Source organism: Hesperophylax consimilis, chromosome 26 (assembly GCF_061612785.1).
Source record: "Hesperophylax consimilis isolate HC1 chromosome 26, BYU_Hcon_1.0, whole genome shotgun sequence".
Classification (NCBI taxonomy): Eukaryota; Metazoa; Arthropoda; class Insecta; order Trichoptera; family Limnephilidae; genus Hesperophylax; species Hesperophylax consimilis.
The window spans coordinates 11,820,747-11,839,683 of NC_142861.1; the positions used below are offsets into that span (position 1 = coordinate 11,820,747).

The window sequence follows — 18,937 nt, forward strand, 5'->3', positions numbered from 1 at the left end:
TGAGATCGGCAAATATGACTTCAATAACCAGGTCCCAATGGTCGAGTTATTAAGACGCTGCCCCGGTAAGACAACATATCCTGATTCCATTCCTATTTGTGACCGTTATCTTTTTATTTTCCGTGTTTCGTTTCTATTTTCTATTTATATCTAAAATTTACTTGCTCACCTTCTCCTTTCCCATCCCCACTAACTTTAGCCTAACAACATACCCCAATTGGGGATGCCATAGTCAGGTTCCAGATAGTTGGGAGCAATTTTGTGGTATTGTGCGGTATTCACATAAAAAGTTCCGTTGTTCAAAGGGACTTGAAATATTTAGATTTTCCCAAAACCCACTCACGAAAATATTTTTTTCCCGGATACCTCTTGTCAAAAGCCTTCATACATTATAATTATAATATATTATAAATTTAAATAGATTTTTTGATCTTTTTTAGTGTGATTTTTTTTTGTTCTTATAGCCAGGCAACCCTAATGGCACTGCGAAGTAACCGATGCGACTCCAGACTTGTGATGGAATGCAGGACTGTTCTTACAGAACTCGATACCATCAATAAAATAATCCTAATCTGGTACCAGGTCATAGAGGTTGTTACGTAATAAAGTCACCTTACATTAAAAAGGATGGTCACTCTAACACCACTCTCCCCCATGCAAATGGTCGCAGCGTACGTGACAGACCACCCACACAGCCACCGCGGCACAAAACTTATCGCTACCCGCTGCGCCGGCAGTCCAAATTCGACTCCGGTCACATCAACAGTGTACCGCGCGGAGCAAACTGCAACGCTCGACGCGCAAAATCCCGCCATATTAAAAAGCGGACTCATTCTTGAGAATAACTAAATATTTCGCGTAACCAATACACAAACATGTCTCAGCATCCTAAGTTAACCTTTGTTCGTCGGGACCACGCTTCCGTCAAATCATCTTGTGTCTCACAACACCACCACGGTCCCGCGGCCCTTTTGGGCGCGGGCAGAACCAGCTCTACCCTACCCTACCTCACCTAAAGGCGAACCGTAAGCTTCCAGTATACCCCTTTCTAGTTTCAAATCCATTAACTTCATGTAAAATCCCCGTTTCACCCGGTCGTCTTAGAGAGAGAAGAGAGTAGAGATTCTATTTCAACCCTGTGTTTCTTTAAATAATTAATATACCATGTGCCTTTTACTCCTGTGTTATTATTTTGTGTTGGCCTTTCCAAACTCCTGACCGATGGACGAAGTAATGAATAAAGAAGTTCCTCACCCCTGATCGTATCCGAGTTTCATCTGCTTACCCTTTTACTGAGCTAGCCAATTTATAACTCGGGTTTAAGTCCCGATGGGTTCCAACCGTTTTCATAGCAAGGTATTGAGGGCAACGAGCGGGCTGACGAACTAGCAAGGAAAGGGGCGAAAGCACCACTTGTAGGATCCGAGCCGGCCGTAGGAGTAGCAGCTTGCCACACAAAATTACATATTGATAGGTGGGTCAAATCCCAGCACCGCAAAGAATGGGAGAGGGCATCTGGAATGAGAAAATCCAAAGTACTCATAAAAGGACCAGACCCTAGACGAACCAATAAACTATTCGATATGGACAGAAACTCGCTGAGGGCTAGGGCTACTAACGGGACACTGCTATCTCAGGAGACACATGCAGATATTGGGAGTGGAAAACACCAATAGATGTAGAAAATGTGAAGAGGATGAAGAGACTCCAATTCACCTCTGGTTCCAATGTTCTGCCCTGATGGGAACTAGGCTCAGATACCTGAGGAGACATACAGTAGAACCAGAAAACATAGCCACATACCCAATGATAGCCCTGGTGAACTTTATTAAAGGGGCTGGGTTGTTGTTAAAGGATTGAGGTAAAATGGGAGATAGCACAATGGGCCTATGGCCTAAGTGCTCACGGGAACTACACGTAAACCGTCTCCGCTCAAAAAAGCGTGATATTTATAAAAATTCTCAAGTTCTGAAATTGAACAGTAAAAATATATGATAAATTCTATTTTTGAAACTAATCTTCTAAAAAATGTAACATTATGCTTGCCATTCAGGATAGAGTCATTAATACTAAAAATTATAGAAAGCATATAATCAAAGATACAAATCAAATTGATGATTTGTGTAGAAAATGTTTGGCTTTTCCGGAAACTATAGAACATATTATATCGGGATGTTCTATATTAGCACCGTCCGAATATACATTTAGGCACAATCAAGTTTTAAAAATAATTGACCAAAATTTGGTAATTAAACATAACTTGATTGACTGCCGTAATGTAATACCATATTATGAATACGAACCAAATTCATTTTTAGAAAACGAATTTTATAAAATATATCATGATAAAACTATACTAACAGACCGATCGATTAGTCATAATAGACACGATATAGTTTTACATGACAAAATTAAAAAAAATAACTTATATCATTGATGTCGCTATTCCAAATTCCTGTAATATTCAAAAATCTGTTAGTGAAAAAATAAGAAAATACACAGATTTAGGAAATGAAATAAAAAGAATTTGGCATTCTCAGACTATAAAAATATTACCATTCGTTATTTCGGCTACTGGCATTATACCTAGCTCTCTAATTAAAAATTTAGGCGTATTAGATCTATCAAAAAAATTATATATAAAGATGCAAAAGTCGGTCATTTTGAATACATGTAGGATAACAAAAGATTTTTTTAATATTTATGTTGAGGGATCAGTAGGATTTATAGGCCCTGTTAGAAGTTCTACGGAGCCGAACCCTCTGATATGAAAATATCTGGAGACGGTGAATTTTTTTCCCATTTGATATCTGGTGAGTTGACGTGTTGTTGTTCTTGTATTGTTTTGTATTTATTTCACTTATATAATGCACTTACATAGTGTTGATTGACTAGCTGATCATTTGTGGAAAAGTGAGTGGAAGGGTTTAGTTTTTCCTATGGGGAAGATTTAACCCGGACAACAAAATCGTAAGCATAAAAAAAAGGGAGAAAAGACGTTGTAAAACACGGAATGTGCAGTATTTTGTTATATAGTATCCTCTGCATGCAAAGTTGTATCTTCTCCAAGAAAACTATGTATAAAATTATTGAATTTATCTGAAGTGACCTGTCACGTAAGTATGTTTTCTGTATACGTTTGCAAATAGTAAGATACATAGAGCCTATAAAGTCATATTACAGCTTACAGCGCCCTTGAAGTGATTTTTACAAAAACGGCGCTATTCAATTCATCCAATTATTACTATATACACTTTGATATTAACATGTTTGATATTAAAATTCTATTTTTTAGAATTATCAATGTTTTTTTCAAAAAAAAACATCTTAAAGATAATGTTATCTAGTTTTTTAAAATGGTATTTCTTTTTACGACAACTTAAAAAATAATGAATATCTTTCACATTTTGGATGCCTTCCGAAATTCTATGAAATTTCACCGAGTCGTTGGGACTTGATAAATGTAGATGCCATTTACCTCATGGGTTAACTGCATTCACTCATGCAGTACTTGTATGTAGACCCGACTACAACTGGGCGTGGGCCTTACCAAACCTCATTCGGTCCAATCACAGTCACTGAGCAGTGTTCATATACGGTCACATGGAGCTTAGGTGATGCTGAAATGCATCAATGTGGACACAAACAAACACATTGTAGGAGAATGTGACAAGTGTTCATATACGGTCACATGGAGCTTAGGTGATGCTGAAATGCATCAATGTGGACACAAACAAACACATTGTAGGAGAATGTGACAAGTGTTCATATACGGTCACATGGAGCTTAGGTGATGCTGAAATGCATCAATGTGGACACAAACAAACACATCGTAGGAGAATGTGACAAGTGACTCACGATGCCGTCTATCATTAACAAATAACAAATGACAAATTTTTTAACAACTCGACCATTGGGGCCCTAATTATTTCACCCCTATTTTGTCGATCTCATATTTCAAATCAGAATAAACAATATGATTTAGCAGCTAATTTTTCCCATATTTTTGGCAGCTATCCTTTAAATGTTTAGAATTTTCTAAAGACTTATTGTTTTTTAACCTGGATAATGTTTTAGATAAACCTATTTATTTTTTCTACAAGTCTATTTTTTTTAAACTGCTTTTCTTTAATAAATTTTGAGGGTTGTACTCATCAAAAAAATATAGAGTTCTCGCGGTGATATTTCACGGAAATAGCTCTTGAAAATAGAAATTATCCGATTATTAATATAATAATTGAAAAACTTAATACAATAAGATGATCACCATCTTGACAATAAGCACTACAGAAGGTTTTAATGGAATAACTTGAGAATTTAGGCAGAGTAATTTCCTACGATATATTTTTTCTAAAAATAAATTTCTTTACGCCAACTGAGAGGTCAACGCAAGTAATAAATTGAAAAAAATCCTTGATTACATTAATCTAATTGATTTTACATCATAGATAAATCATCACCTTCCGGCTCCCTGATTATCTTTATTTTTTTTTTTGATACATACAGGTACATATATAATAATACAAATTCAGTCTAGTTTCTGCTGCCGTGCAGCTCGCACGGACAGAAATTTCGATAAACTCAGTAACCACAAACCACAGTGATACCCAGTTTAACATATTGTTGTTACAAAAATAAAGCAGGCTGGCTGCGTTTAGTCACCAGACAGCCCGCAAAAAAATAACTCATTATGGACCAAAGTGTCCAATCATTAATTGACTCAATTAAAATTGAAATAGGAAAATGCTCATCTGTCAAAGAGGCAAAACAAAGGAGTAACATAGAACAAGATATACACCAGCTAGAGGAAATATAGTGCAAGGAAAAACTTCAACTACAAGAAAAAATAATTGAGCTACAAAATAAACTTATATTAAATGAAGAAAAACAGAAAAAATTTAAAATTATTTAAAGGAAAAAAAGGAATCAATTAATACTACGTACAACAAGTCAACCCTCTCAATACCTATACCAGAGGCCAAATACTCATTAATAATTGCAAGTGAAAATACTAATACAACATCTGATGATATTCGAGACATGATAGTTAAAAAAATTAAAACATCGCATTTGGGGATTGCAGTAAATGGAGTACAAAAAGCATCAAATAAGAAACTAATCATCTCTTGCCCCAAAAAAGATCACGCAAAAAAACTAACAGAAGAAATAAATATAGTCTTCAAAAATAATATGATCGCGAAGGAATTAGAAAAAAAAATCCTAAACTATTCATCAGAAACCTACCTATCGACCTATCAGAAGAAGAAATAATAGAATCATTAAAAACCCAAAATGATGGAATTAAAATCATCATGGATGAAAATCCGAAAAACTCAGTAAAATTAGTAAAAATGCTTAAACCAAAAGGACAAAACAATCTTACAAACTATATAGTCGAAACAAGTGGAAAACTTAGGAAATATCTCATATCTAAAGAGAAAATTAATATTGGATACCACAGAGTGCGGGTGGAGGATGCTAATCCAATAATGCAATGCTTCCATTGCCTGAGATTTGGACATTCAGCTGTCAACTGCTTTAATAAGGACAAAAATGCTTCATGCCTGCACTGCGCCATGGACCATCCTTGGAAAGACTGTCCCAATAAAAACAAAGAAGAGAAATGCAAAAATTGTGATTTCCAAAACAACACTTTCAAGTCAACAAACGATACAAATCATAAAGCAAATAGCAAAAATTGTATGTATTTAAAAAAATGATGACTATTGCCCAAGGGCGTATAAATTATGAATAGGTATGTACCTACTTTAACATTCTTAATAACTAACTTTAAAATTCTTAACAAGATTAAAAACTCAATACCAAAATTTATATTTTTGTTTCAAATACGCTTGTTTTCTGACTTTTCACACTTTTCTGACTTTTCGCACAATTTAGCTATTAATATTAAAACTTTAAAAAAATTGAGAAACATTTCAATGTTTTTAATCTACCATCGAAGAGATAACAATTTATCAGTAATATCCAAAAAATATTTAATTAACTATTTCTGTAAAATTTTAAGACAAAAACAAAGCATTAAAATATTAGCCTACTCTCAAAGTGTTAATGTTTGTAAAATATTATTTATACAAAACAAAATTAATATACTACATAGTATGTATCATCTTTATAATATCATCACTAGTAATATAATGCTAAGTTGTTCAATATTGTCACCAAAACTATTTCAAGTCAACCTTGATATTATCCGTGAACATATGCTGCTAATTTATAGTTTGTCATCAAAATCAAATTCATTTTTGACAATTAGTTATAACAATATTATTTCCTTATTTCTTCAAAAATGAATAATTTCTTCACTGAGGAATTAGATAAAACGCTTAATATTTCGGAGTATATTTGTCATACTTTAAAAGATTGTAATAAAATCGTGGATAAAATAACAAATTCATTCTCTGTACTCCATTTAAATATCAGATCAATGAAACAAAATTTCAATGAATTTTTACTCTCAATTAATTTACTAAATCATAAAGCGGACGTTATAGTTTTAACTGAAGCATTCACCAACGTATACAATAAATTTTGCATACCAGAATATACCTACTTCGCAACATCTTGTGCTATTAACAGAAATAGTGGTATTGTTGTATTTGTTAAATCTTGCCATTCAAACATCGCAGTGGAAGAAGTACCTATGCAGCGAGTTAATTGCTTAGATATTAATCTAAATGTAAATAAAATGTGTTTTAATATTATTGCAATTTACCGAACACACGGATCAAACGAGTACACATTTATGGATGAATTGAGAAGTATTATCTTATCAAAAAAAAATAAACAGAACATAACAATAATCGGCGATTTCAACATAGATGTTTCAAACGAAAATAGTAACAGAATAAAAACTGAATTTATCAATTATATGACGGAAATGAATTTCATATTGTGTATAAATAAATATACTAGAGAAATTACGGGTCAACGTCCATCTTGTATCGATCACATATGGAGTAACACTAAAGATACCGACAAATTACACACGATAATATTGAAAAATAATATTACTGATCATCACACTTGCATCTATATACAAAAACTTAATATTAATAATCATATTGATTCAAAATGCAATACTTTTACAAAAAAATCACTAAACCATCATAAATTAAGCCTAAAAATAAAAACAGAAACATGGCGTTCCGTATTAGAATCAACATGTGCTGAAACATGCGCAAATAATTTTGATAATATACTATGCAATTATATTACAGCATCAACAGATATTAAAACCATAAAAATTAAATCAAAATTCAAAAAAATAAAACCATGGATTTCACATGGCTTAATCGTGTCTATTAGAAAAAAAGAAGAGTTATATCGCTTGACAAAGAAATTTCCCTTAGATAAAAAAATATACACAGATTATAAAAAATTTAGGAACAAATTAACCTGTTTACTAAAAACAACTAAAGAAAACTTTTACAAAAATGAAATTGATGTGGCTAAACAAAATGTAAAACATATATGGAAAACAATAAATGAAATAAATAGTAGAAAAAACAAAAAAACTCAAATTAAAAAAATTAATATCGGAAAAAATTCTATTAATGCCCTAATGGAACCGACAAAATGTGCTAATGCCTTCAATAAATATTTCGCTAACGTCGGACAAAATTTAGCTACACGAATCGATGAAAATTATAAAATAGATAATTTCGAAAAGGACTGTCAGAAACAAAATAATCTGTCAGTTTTCAAACCGGTAACAACAGATGACATACAAAATATTATTAGTGAATTAAAAGGTGCATCTGCACCAGGGTTTGATGGAGTCACAGTAGAAATATTGAAAAATTATAATGAATTATTAAGCATTCCAATTACACACATTATAAATATTAGTTTAAATAGTGGAATATTCCCCTCCGTTTATAAAAAATCTATTGTAACACCCGTTTTTAAATCTGGCAGCCCTGAAGAAATATCAAATTATCGACCCATATCTGTTGTCTCAAACATTGCAAAAATTTTCGAAAAGATCGTAAAAAAGCAACTTTTATACTATATTGAAAATAATAAAATAATTAGTCCTAGCCAATTTGGATTTAGAGAGAAACTAGGCACTCATGATGCCATTGCAGAACTAACTTCAACTATATACCGTGCATTAGATAAAAAAAATAAATGCCTTGGCATTTTCATTGATTTACGTAAGGCTTTTGATAGTATCTCCCATACAAAACTAATTAATAAATTAAATGATATCGGTATTATTGGTAAGGTAAGGTATTGGCTGCAAAGCTATCTAACTCAAAGAAACCAAAAAGTAAAATTAAATAACTCACTTAGCGTAGATGAAACTCTAGAATTTGGAATTCCCCAAGGGACTGTTATTGGACCAATTTTATTTATAATTTACGTTAACCATATGTTTAAATTATCACTTAATGGTAAAATTATATCCTTTGCTGACGACACTGCAATAATTATCGAAAAAAAGACATGGAACGAAATTACCAATGCAGCGAATCAGGATATGAAGGTTATAAAAAATTGGTTCGATGGCAATTTATTATCACTTAACACAGAAAAAACATATTGTATTCCTTTCACTCTACAAGAAGATGTGCCAAATAACCTAATTAACATAACAATTCATTCTAAAAATTGTGTAAATGACGGTACATGTAATACGGACTGCGTGAAACTAAATCATAAATCCAATATAAAATATCTTGGTATCTTAATAGATAAAAATGTTAAATGGAAAGACCATATTAATCTCACTGTTGAAAGAATAAGAAAACTTATCTATATTTTCTATAATATACGAAATATTTTAAATAAGAAAACTATCAAAATTGTCTATTATGCATTAATTCAGTCCTTATTGCAGTACGGGATTATTGGGTGAGGAGGGGCTTTTAAGGCTTCTTTACAGCCCATAATTACAATTCAAAGAATAATTATAAAAATCATCCTTAGAAAACCATATGACTCCCCTACTTTAGAGATATTTCAGGAATTTAATGTACCATCTATAACAGAATTGTATAAGAGAATCGCCTTATATCAAATTTATAAAGAATATTTTATTTATAAAATTCACCCCTCAGATAGCATAAGCAATAGATTCAAAACTAATGGCTTAGTAGCCATTCCCATGCTTAGGACGACCACGGCTCAGCACCACTATTCGTATTTAGGTGTAAGATGGTACAATATATTATTGTCCAAAAATAAAATTAGTGTAACCGAAACTGTGAATTATGAACAATTCAAAAAGTTAATTAAGTCCCTCAAATTGGATAATGATATATTGTACCCCTAATTTTCTTACACTTACTCAATCTGTATAAAAATATATATTAATTTGATTGTCTTTAAAAAAAAAACTATTTTTCTAAATTTTTCTTGATAAATTGTACCCTTAATTTCCTCACGCTTACTTAATCTTTAAAAAGATGTATTATTTTAATTATCTTTAAAAAAACAATTTTCTAATTTGTGTACCTATGTTAATATTATGTTTGTATTTATTTCAAAAGTTTTTGATTATTGTTTAAAAAATCATTAGAACTAAATGTAAAGACTCCTCCCATAAACACGAGCTCCTGCAGCTCAACTTATGGAGAAATAGAATAATAACGAAAAAATTATTTATAAGTCTGCATATTGTAATCATTTATAGTGTTAAATAATAAATAAAAAAAAAAAAATAATAAAAATTGTAATCTCTATTTTTCGTGTATTGTTAGTTCTGGCTTAGGTGTAAAGAATTTGACCCTACTCCCTTATATTCTATATACGTGGTGTAATTGACACATCTTTATAGAATAGTGGGTTGTAATCATTTTATGTATTATATATACATATGAGACATGAAGCGAAAAAATAGGTTCCACCTTTTTACCTTTTTTTTAATTTTTTTATTAATAATTTTCTTTTGTTACATGCATAAAAATATAATTACAAAAATCAAGTATTCCAAAAAAAAAAAAAAAAATATACAAATAATAAGGCAGTAAAAAAAAAATCCCACAAAGGCAAAGCCTGTGCGTGGGCATTATAAGTTATGTAATCAAAACAGTGGTAGTTACATTATCTATGGTTTAAATGAAAAAAGAAAGAAAAAAAAAAGTATATATTTATTTAAATATTGAAGACAATATTAGTGATTTCTAAACGAAGGTTTTACTCAATAAAGTTATTCCGAAAAATAAATATATATTTATTTATTAATGTTCTCACATATGAGAATAAAATTTCATGAATACAGTTATATTATTTTGTGACATACGTCAAAAAATAGTTGCTAATCTGTCTGTACCTAAGCGACGTTGAAAATGTCGATGGTCAATGCAGAATCGTCGCTCTGTTGATTGGCAAGTTCTTATAGGCAGAAGTCCTCTCTTTCGGAGTACATGGGATCTCCCACGAGTATACTTTTTAGGCACATATAAAGTGGATAAGCTATAGTTCTAGAGATTAGTTAAAAAAATAATTATGATAAGTTTACCGAGAGTGTTAAAACATTCGCTGCGTTTTTAGGAGCTTTTGTAAGCATTTATATTACATATGATTGGTCCTCCCATGGGAGTAATTGGCACTTATCCGGTAAAGTGTAGTTATTTACGTTCTTATACAGTTATTCCTGAGATTATTTGTAGTGAAATTTTTTTAACTCTTTTTTTTCGTTGTTTTTTTTCAATATATTTAAAAGCAAAACATACAACACCAATAAAATTCACTGGTCACTGGTCGTTCTGTTGAGTAAATGCTAAAGCCCCTACCATGATCCTATCTGTAAAATACAAACCAATTTTTTATGTTCTTAGTGGAAAAAGAGTCACTGAAGACCAAAATGTTATCTTCATTATTTACTCCAAATAACCGGATAAATCACCAGTATAATTTGTTGAAAATCATAGATATACGGATACAATAAGGGCTTTACTTATAACAAAGCCCTTAATTTTGCTGAAAAACAACTTATTTGGTGTAAAAAATGTTATTGATATTTGTATAAAATTCTAGCTCGTGTCGTCACTGGTCACTCTACTAAGTAAACGCCAAACCCCCTATTACGACCTTATCTGTCCAATACCTACTGAATTTTTATGTTTACAGTGGGGAAAAAAAGTCACCGCAGACCATAATATCATCTGTAAAAATGAGCCAAGTTATCTTAAGGGATGCTGTGTGAAGGGTCTTCTTGAGAAAGAAAGGAAGGAGAAAAAGCTCTGGGAAGGAAAAAGGTATGATGGGTGTGTAGAAATCTGAGGGTCAATGTGTCCGAAAGTGACTGACGTATAAATTCATCCATTAAACTGTATTGCAAGGCGATGGGTTGAGAGAACTCACCACTTGAAGCCGGGCACCCCAGCTAAGAAACATAACGTAGTCATAAACTTGAGGTGAGCAATGCCAAAGGTGTTGGTCATCCAATAAATGGTTTCCGCGGCGGTGGTACACATACCTGCCTCCCAAATTGAAATATAAATAAAAAAAAGATTTAATGGGAATATTTTTTTAGTTCTTTGCAAAAAGAGATATTGTGCTGAAGGGCACTAGGTTGTGGATAACCCTATCAACTTCTGTGTTAAAACTCTATTTTTTCAGTAACTTCAATGCCGCCGTATTTAATATTTCCATTTAGCCAAGATTTAATCGACTCAACATGTCCATTTTTTATTTAAAAATGTTTGACATTGTACGAAGAAAAACTAGTACCTACGCCTTTTCTAACAGATCTGATTTAGATAATTTTTGAGAAAAGTAATTCGCCACCAAAATTTCTGACTGCATTTCTGATGGTACGATGGTATGATTTTTCAAAAATCCATGGGGGGGAGGGGTGGCTAGAAAACTCCCTGTCGAAAAATTCCTCACATTTTTTTCATGTCCTGTAGTGCATTTGCTTTGCGGATAACCCGTATTTCGGTTACAGGAACACTCTTCTCAGCATCTTGCGGCTGGCGAGTATTGTTTATACGGGACGCAAAAGACGTCTAAGATTTGAAAGACTCGCAGTACTCGCAGTTGAATCAATGTAATGAGATACTTCCATGAACGAGATATGATACTAACTACGCACGTTGGAAAATACATGTTTTTTATAATATTTTTTTATTATTTTGGTAAAATATTTTTTTACATTTCAGAGTTATACAGTAATGTTGGCCTCACTGGGTGGCTTACCCGTGCTAAGGCCTTCATTTTATAACATAAAAATATAATCTACACAAAACATTTAAAGAGAAAATAATACATTTAAAATATAATCTTTTGTGTTTTATATTGGTTTTGTGTGTTACGTGTAGGTTTTTTTATTTTAAGTTTTGTTTTTTAATCCATTTTGTAATTTTGCGTCTGAATTTATTTTTGTTTTCCTCGATTTTATTTTCAAGTGTTAGACTGTTGAATGCTTTTATAGCATGGTATAGGTAGTGTCTTTGTCCAAAGCTTGTATTTACTGTCGGAGTTTTTATGTTTTCTTTGTACGCTTGTCTAACTGATCTGTTAGTGATATTTTGTGTATGTTAAAAATTTGTTTTTTTTTTTGTCAAAAATGTACTTTAGTATTGTTTTGACGTATAATTGGCGTATATTATATCTAGTACGTCACCGCTGTTGAATATTTGTCCGTATCATTCAGTCTATGTTTTTTTAGTATTACCTTTAAGATCGCTATGATTCTATGTAATTGATAGCCGAGTTTGTTGCTCCTCCGCAAACAGTAATTCCATATTCTATTATTGATTGGCAAAGTGCAAAATATATTGTTTTCAATTGTTTTATTTTATATATGTTTCTAATGTAAATAAATAAATTATAATTCAAAGAATAATTATAAAAATCATCCTTTGGAAACCATATGACTCCACTATTCGTATTTAGGTGTAAGATGGTACAATATATTATTGTCCAAAAATAAAATTAGTGCAACCGAAACTGTGAATTATGAACAATTCAAAAAATTAATTAAGTCCCTAAAATTGGATAATGATATATTGTACCCCTAATTTTCTTACACTTACTCAATCTGTAAAAAATACATATTTCTTAAATGTCTTTAAAATATATTTTTCTAATTTGTGTACCTGATATATTGTACCCTTAATTTCCTCAAGCTTACTTAATCTGTAAAAAGATATATTATTTTATTATCTTTAAAAACACACTTTTATAATTTGTGTACCTATGTTAATATTAAGTTTTTGATTATTGTTTAAAAAATCATTAGAACTAAAGTTAAATACTCCTCCCATAAACAAGAGCTTCTCGAGCGCAATTTATGGAGTAATAGAATAATAACGAAAAAAAAAATAAAAGTCTGCATATTGTTATCATTTGTAATGTTAAATAATTAACAAGTAATAAATAAAAAAAATGTTTAGGAAAATGTGTATTGTTTACATTTTAATAGAACTTGTTTAAATTTTGATAAAACTTGTTTACATTTTGATAAAACTTGTTTACATCTTAATAGAACTTGAAATGTAGTGCGAGGATGTTGAAATTTGGTGAAGCCTATGTAATTTTTTTATCGTTTTCTTATTCCCATTTTAACCTCATTGATCAATAAATAAACACGTTTTATAAAAAAACTACATGAATGGCGCTTATATTCCCTGATCCACAGTTTCCAAAACAAGTTAAAAAAATAAATCGCAATCTACTAAACTCCAGGACAGCTTACAACTTCTCGACTCCGTGAAAGTAGGTGCCTTAAGTTTAAAAATTTAAAGATGTCTTCACTCTTTTGTTCCGACAGAATATTAAACGAGAGATTGCGATATAGTTTCATTTTATCTTTAAATACCACGAGGAGACTATTCGCATTTAATTATTCGTTCATGTGGTAAAAGTTGAAATTAAAAATAAATATAAAACTTTCTCTAGTGTACCTTCTGATGAATTTTTAAAAAGAACACTCAAACGGAATGAAAATTTAAACACTCAATTGGAAAAGTTTTTTTCTTAATCTTGCGAGATCTTAGTCTGTTCACGGAGTTAAATTAATTATAAAACATGGTTGGTACTTTAAACTTATTAGTACCGCACAGGAGTTTCAAACGCCTGGAGCCAGTGAGACCATGGCATCGATAGTAGATAGGACAAGGAGATGGATAAGAGCAAGGTGGGGATATAATATAATAATCTGGCTGTGCAGATCAAGTAAAAAAAACACGGCCAAAGCCATTTCAAACAACGTTTCGATTCTGAGTGGTGGTCTTTCACTAGGGCGATACTAACACTCTGGAATGTGTAGCAAATGCACTAATTAATCAAATAAAATAACAAATATTAATAAAATAAAATTTACTTGCGCACGCTGGGATTCGAACCCGCGACCTCTGAATTCGTAGCCAAAGATCGAAACCACTCAACCAGGAGACCGTCGAATACAATAGATACTGTTCATAAAAATCTGAGTATTTTCGCATTTTGATTTTTTTTAAATGATTTTTGCGTTAATAATACATCATAAACACGTGTTACGAAATCGTGATAATATATTCGTAATTTACCAAAAGTTTATCAGAAAACCTGTTAATTCATTCGTTTTTTTTTAATTTTTATATTAACTCCACACAGGAGGCCCTGAAGAAAATAATTTCCCTCGGGGCCTATGTCATCTTTGGAGATGCTGTGTGGAGGGTCTTTTTGTGGAGAGGAAGGAGTGAACATGGGTCTTGAAGAGTCCCATGTTGTAGGAGGGAGGAAACACAGAGGCCGGCAGTTCGTTCGACAGCCGAGCTGTTGAACTTAAGAACGAGTCGTAGAAGCGACCCATTCTCATGTGACAAATGAAAACAGTGTACAAATGTTGGGCGCGCGTTTGGCGTGTATCCCGACTATGCACCGGTGCCGAAGGGATCAATGATGCTAGTTCCTCAGAGCATCTTCCATTGTAATACCGATAGAACAAGGACAGCATACCTACCTGGCGCCTGTGCTCTAAAGATTGCAGTCCGTGGAGGGTCTTTTTGTGGAGAGGAAGGAGTGAACATGGGTCTTGAAGAGTCCCATGTTGTAGGAGGGAGGAAACACAGAGGCCGGCAGTTCGTTCGACAGCCGAGCTGTTGAACTTAAGAACGAATCGTAGAAGCGACCCATTCTCATGTGACAAATGAAAACCGTGTACAAATGTTGGACGCGCGTTTGGCGTGTATCCCGACTATGCACCGGTGCCGAAGGGATCAATGACGCTAGTTCCTCAGAGCATCTTCCATTGTAATACCGATAGAACAAGGACAGCATACCTACCTGGCGCCTGTGCTCTAAAGATTGCAGTCCGTTTGTTAAGATTGGGGAATCTATCATACGGACCGCCCGTTTTTGCACAGAGTCAAGGGTTTTTTTCAGGTATTTAGGGGCTTCGGACCAGAGATAGCTGCCAAATTCGACAGTAGGGCGCACTTGCGATTTGTACAGGGTCAGCAGTTGTGTACTCTTAAAGTATCTGCGGGCCCTGTACAGTACGCCCAGCTTCTGAGAGGCCAACTTTACTCTGGCTTCGATGGATCCCCCGTACCTGAGCTGGTCACTTATAGTTACACCAAGCATATCAATGAAAGGCCTGTTAGGAAGATTTCTTCCGTTGAAGGAGACTAGATTATCATTTGGATCCCTTTTAGACGTAATCAGACAGGATTGGGTCTTTGAAACATTAAATTCGACGAGATTATTTTTACCCCAGGAGGAAATACTCTCGAGATAACCGTCCATTCTCTGCTTCAAAGCCCTCCGAGCCGTTGGAGTTTATGTGCCCTTTGGGGGCTTGTCAAACAAAAAGCTATCATGAACTGTACTGTCATCCGCGTAACAATGAATCGGTGCACATGTCAAAAGGTCATTGATGTGCAACAAAAACAAAGTCGGAGACAGAACCGATCCCTGTGGGACGCCAGCATTTATGGAGTGTGAGGAAGAGGTGAAACCGTCAGAAACCGCCTGAATCGACCTATCCCTTAAAAAGTCAGCAATCCACGTACACAGGGATGCGGGAAGTCCGTTAAGGCCTGCAATCCCGTTTTTAACCGAATTACTTTTATTTACTTTATTTCTCTACCTTATAATATTAGATTAATAAAAATCGATGCTCAATTTTTTATAATCTCGGCACATGTCATTTCTACGTCAAATTTAAGTATGTACTGTTAAAAAAATAACGTCTTGAAGAGACTGACATAATAGAAGGGATAAAACAAAAAAGCAGGCAATTTGATAATTCAATATAACCAGTTATGAAATTTACCCGTCCGTCGATTTCATCAGAGCACCTTCCATTATATGAAGCCTATTTATGTATTATAAAAATTGGAATGTATCCGTTAAGAAAGGAAATTACACAAGCGTGTTTTTGCGCATGTGTGGAATTTTGGAAATATTTCGTTACTCCAAACCCACAAACTCAACATTAGGAAGGAATTCCAATTTATGATATGCCCAGATCCAATACTGGGTGTCCCGGGTAAAGTGCGCCAATTTCGGGTAACGATTGTACATGATGGTAAAAGTAAAAATATAACTAACCATTTTCGAAATTCCAGTGTTTATTTTCTCTTACAAAAATATTTTTCCACAAAAGAATATTTATTTTCCTAAAAAACAATTAACCTTTTTTTATTGAAAAACTACCTTAAAACATTGGATTTCGAAAAAAGTTTTTTTAATTTTTTACTTTTAAAATCGTACAGAATCACCCCCGTACACCCTGTATAATAAACAGTTTTTCTGCTGTTGTAAAATATTATAAATTTTCATGTTAAATATCATCAAATATTCTAATTTTGGTTGTCTGTGATGATGATGTGAATATCCCAAACACATTTCGTATTTGGGAGGCGGGTTTGGTACCGCCGCCCCGGGAACCAGACGTGTTGATTATCGGCTCTATGACCATCCTCTACGACTATCAAATGCCAACTAACAAATGTCATCCTAACCAAAATGGCAGCCTAACAAAATTGACCTGGAACAAGGAACGCACTCTGTTCTTTCAGCTTCATAAATCTTACAATAATATTCTTGTAAATGTTATAATAGTAGAAATTTTACTTTAAAAACACAAAATCCCTATACAGATCTATCACATTTCATCGAACTGTCAGACCATACAATGAATTTCAGAGTCACTCGCTTTCAGGAAATGCTTCATATTTACTAGAATGCATTTCATAATCCACTTTGTACATGCACTCATAACTCAGAACAGTTTATAGGAAGCCTCAAGCGCAGCATGTTATTGGAAATATTCACCCAAATATTGGCTATTCGCTTTAACGGGCAACAAAACATAACCACAAACTGCTAGCATGACAATATTTCAGGTAAAAGCGAGTATTTTGGGTGCATTTGATGATTCAGTAATGTTACATTATATGTGCATGTTACGGTCAAAGCTTGAAGAGAGACAGTGGAAAATGATTGGAATTGTTTCGGAGAATATTCACGGCATTCTACATTTGGGGGGTTATTAATAATGATAATTTAAAGCGGCATCTCCCGCGACCGTCTCCACAAACATTACTTCTAACATTACCACAAACATTCGAAAAGGGAGCGTTCCCATCCACATTTTTGTTCGAAAACGCAATGTTTGTGTTTTCCGTGGCCGTTGAAAAACATTCTCCACGCTTTCGAAACGGAGGAGGCAAGGGAGGGGATTATGATTGGAATTATTTCGGAGAATATTCACCGCATTCCACATTCGGGGGTTTATTATTAATGATAATCTTAGGCGGCATCTCCTACGACCGTTTCCACAAACATTATTTCAAACATTATCACAAACATTGGCTGAAACATTCGAAAAGGGGGCGTTCCCATCCACATTCGAAAATGCAATCAGTGAAATTATGTCGTAATGGATGATTGTTTCTTTGATGAACTCACATTTAAGGGTTAAGTTAAAGTGTTTTAAGTCTATTCCCAATTTAGCCCAAAGAACCTCCGGAACAATTTTTGACAGCTGATTTTCGAGATTCTCAAGTAGAATTCGTAATGTGACACCAAGTCGCATTTATGGTGAAATGACGTCATTTCACCACGTATTTTTTTTTCTGAAGATCTGGCAGAATAAATTAAACTAATACAGCTTCGATCATTTTCGAGACACGGAAAAAATTACTAAAAACAAATCTGTCTTCTATTTTCAATTCCTGGTATAAATTAAAATTTCGACATCGAAATCTGTGTTTCCTCCCTGGTGCAATAATTTCTGCGATCGCTAAAACTGCTAGAACGCAGGTGACAGCGTGAAGGTGGTCTAATATACAATTAAGAAAAATCTGTTATTGATCTAATCTACCTCTATTAATGAATAATTTTAAGAAAAAAATAAAAACCGCTCTTCTTCATAATCTAATAGGTCATCACGGGGAACACTGATCAGTGGATCATTTTTCTGCAACCAGCCTGAAACATTTTGTCCAATTCTTTTTTTCTGGCTATGTCATTGGTGATTGGTAAAGTTCCAGAACATAAAGATCTCACGTTAAATGGAGCGACTCTGAAGTGCTGCTCGTGTTCAAAATCTGTCTATCTATAATTTGAGTCACCCATAGAACTAATATCTCATCAAAAGTTGTTCCGCTATTAGAACTCGATGAACGGTGCGCGTAGAACGTATTCGGTAGTTTTAATTAGAGCGTTGAAAGAGTTGGAAGTCAGTTGGAGATCGAAATGCGGAATCCATGTCTCATCTAAATATAATACATCACCTGGAGTCACCCTTAAATACATTAAAACACGGAGGTGGACAATTCGTATGTTTAACAATTCGCTTTCAGCAGATTGATTGCACAGCGTAACACGTAAAACATTGATTTAAGTCCTAATTAATCTACACAGGTGAATCGACCACAAAACGACCACTGAAGGCCGCCTTGTTTCATGATTTACATACGGCCATTGGTCATTTCCTCGTCAACAAGGTTTTCTATGGTTTTTCATATTTCTA

General features: G+C 33.4%; 1 protein-coding gene across 1 annotated transcript in view; it reads right to left on the reverse strand.

Moving 5' to 3' along the window:
• Nucleotides 1-18,937, reverse strand: part of LOC149411121 (cyclic nucleotide-gated channel alpha-3) — a 244,696-nt gene that overhangs the window by 191,298 nt on the left and 34,461 nt on the right. The gene's annotated exons all lie outside the window — the stretch shown is intronic.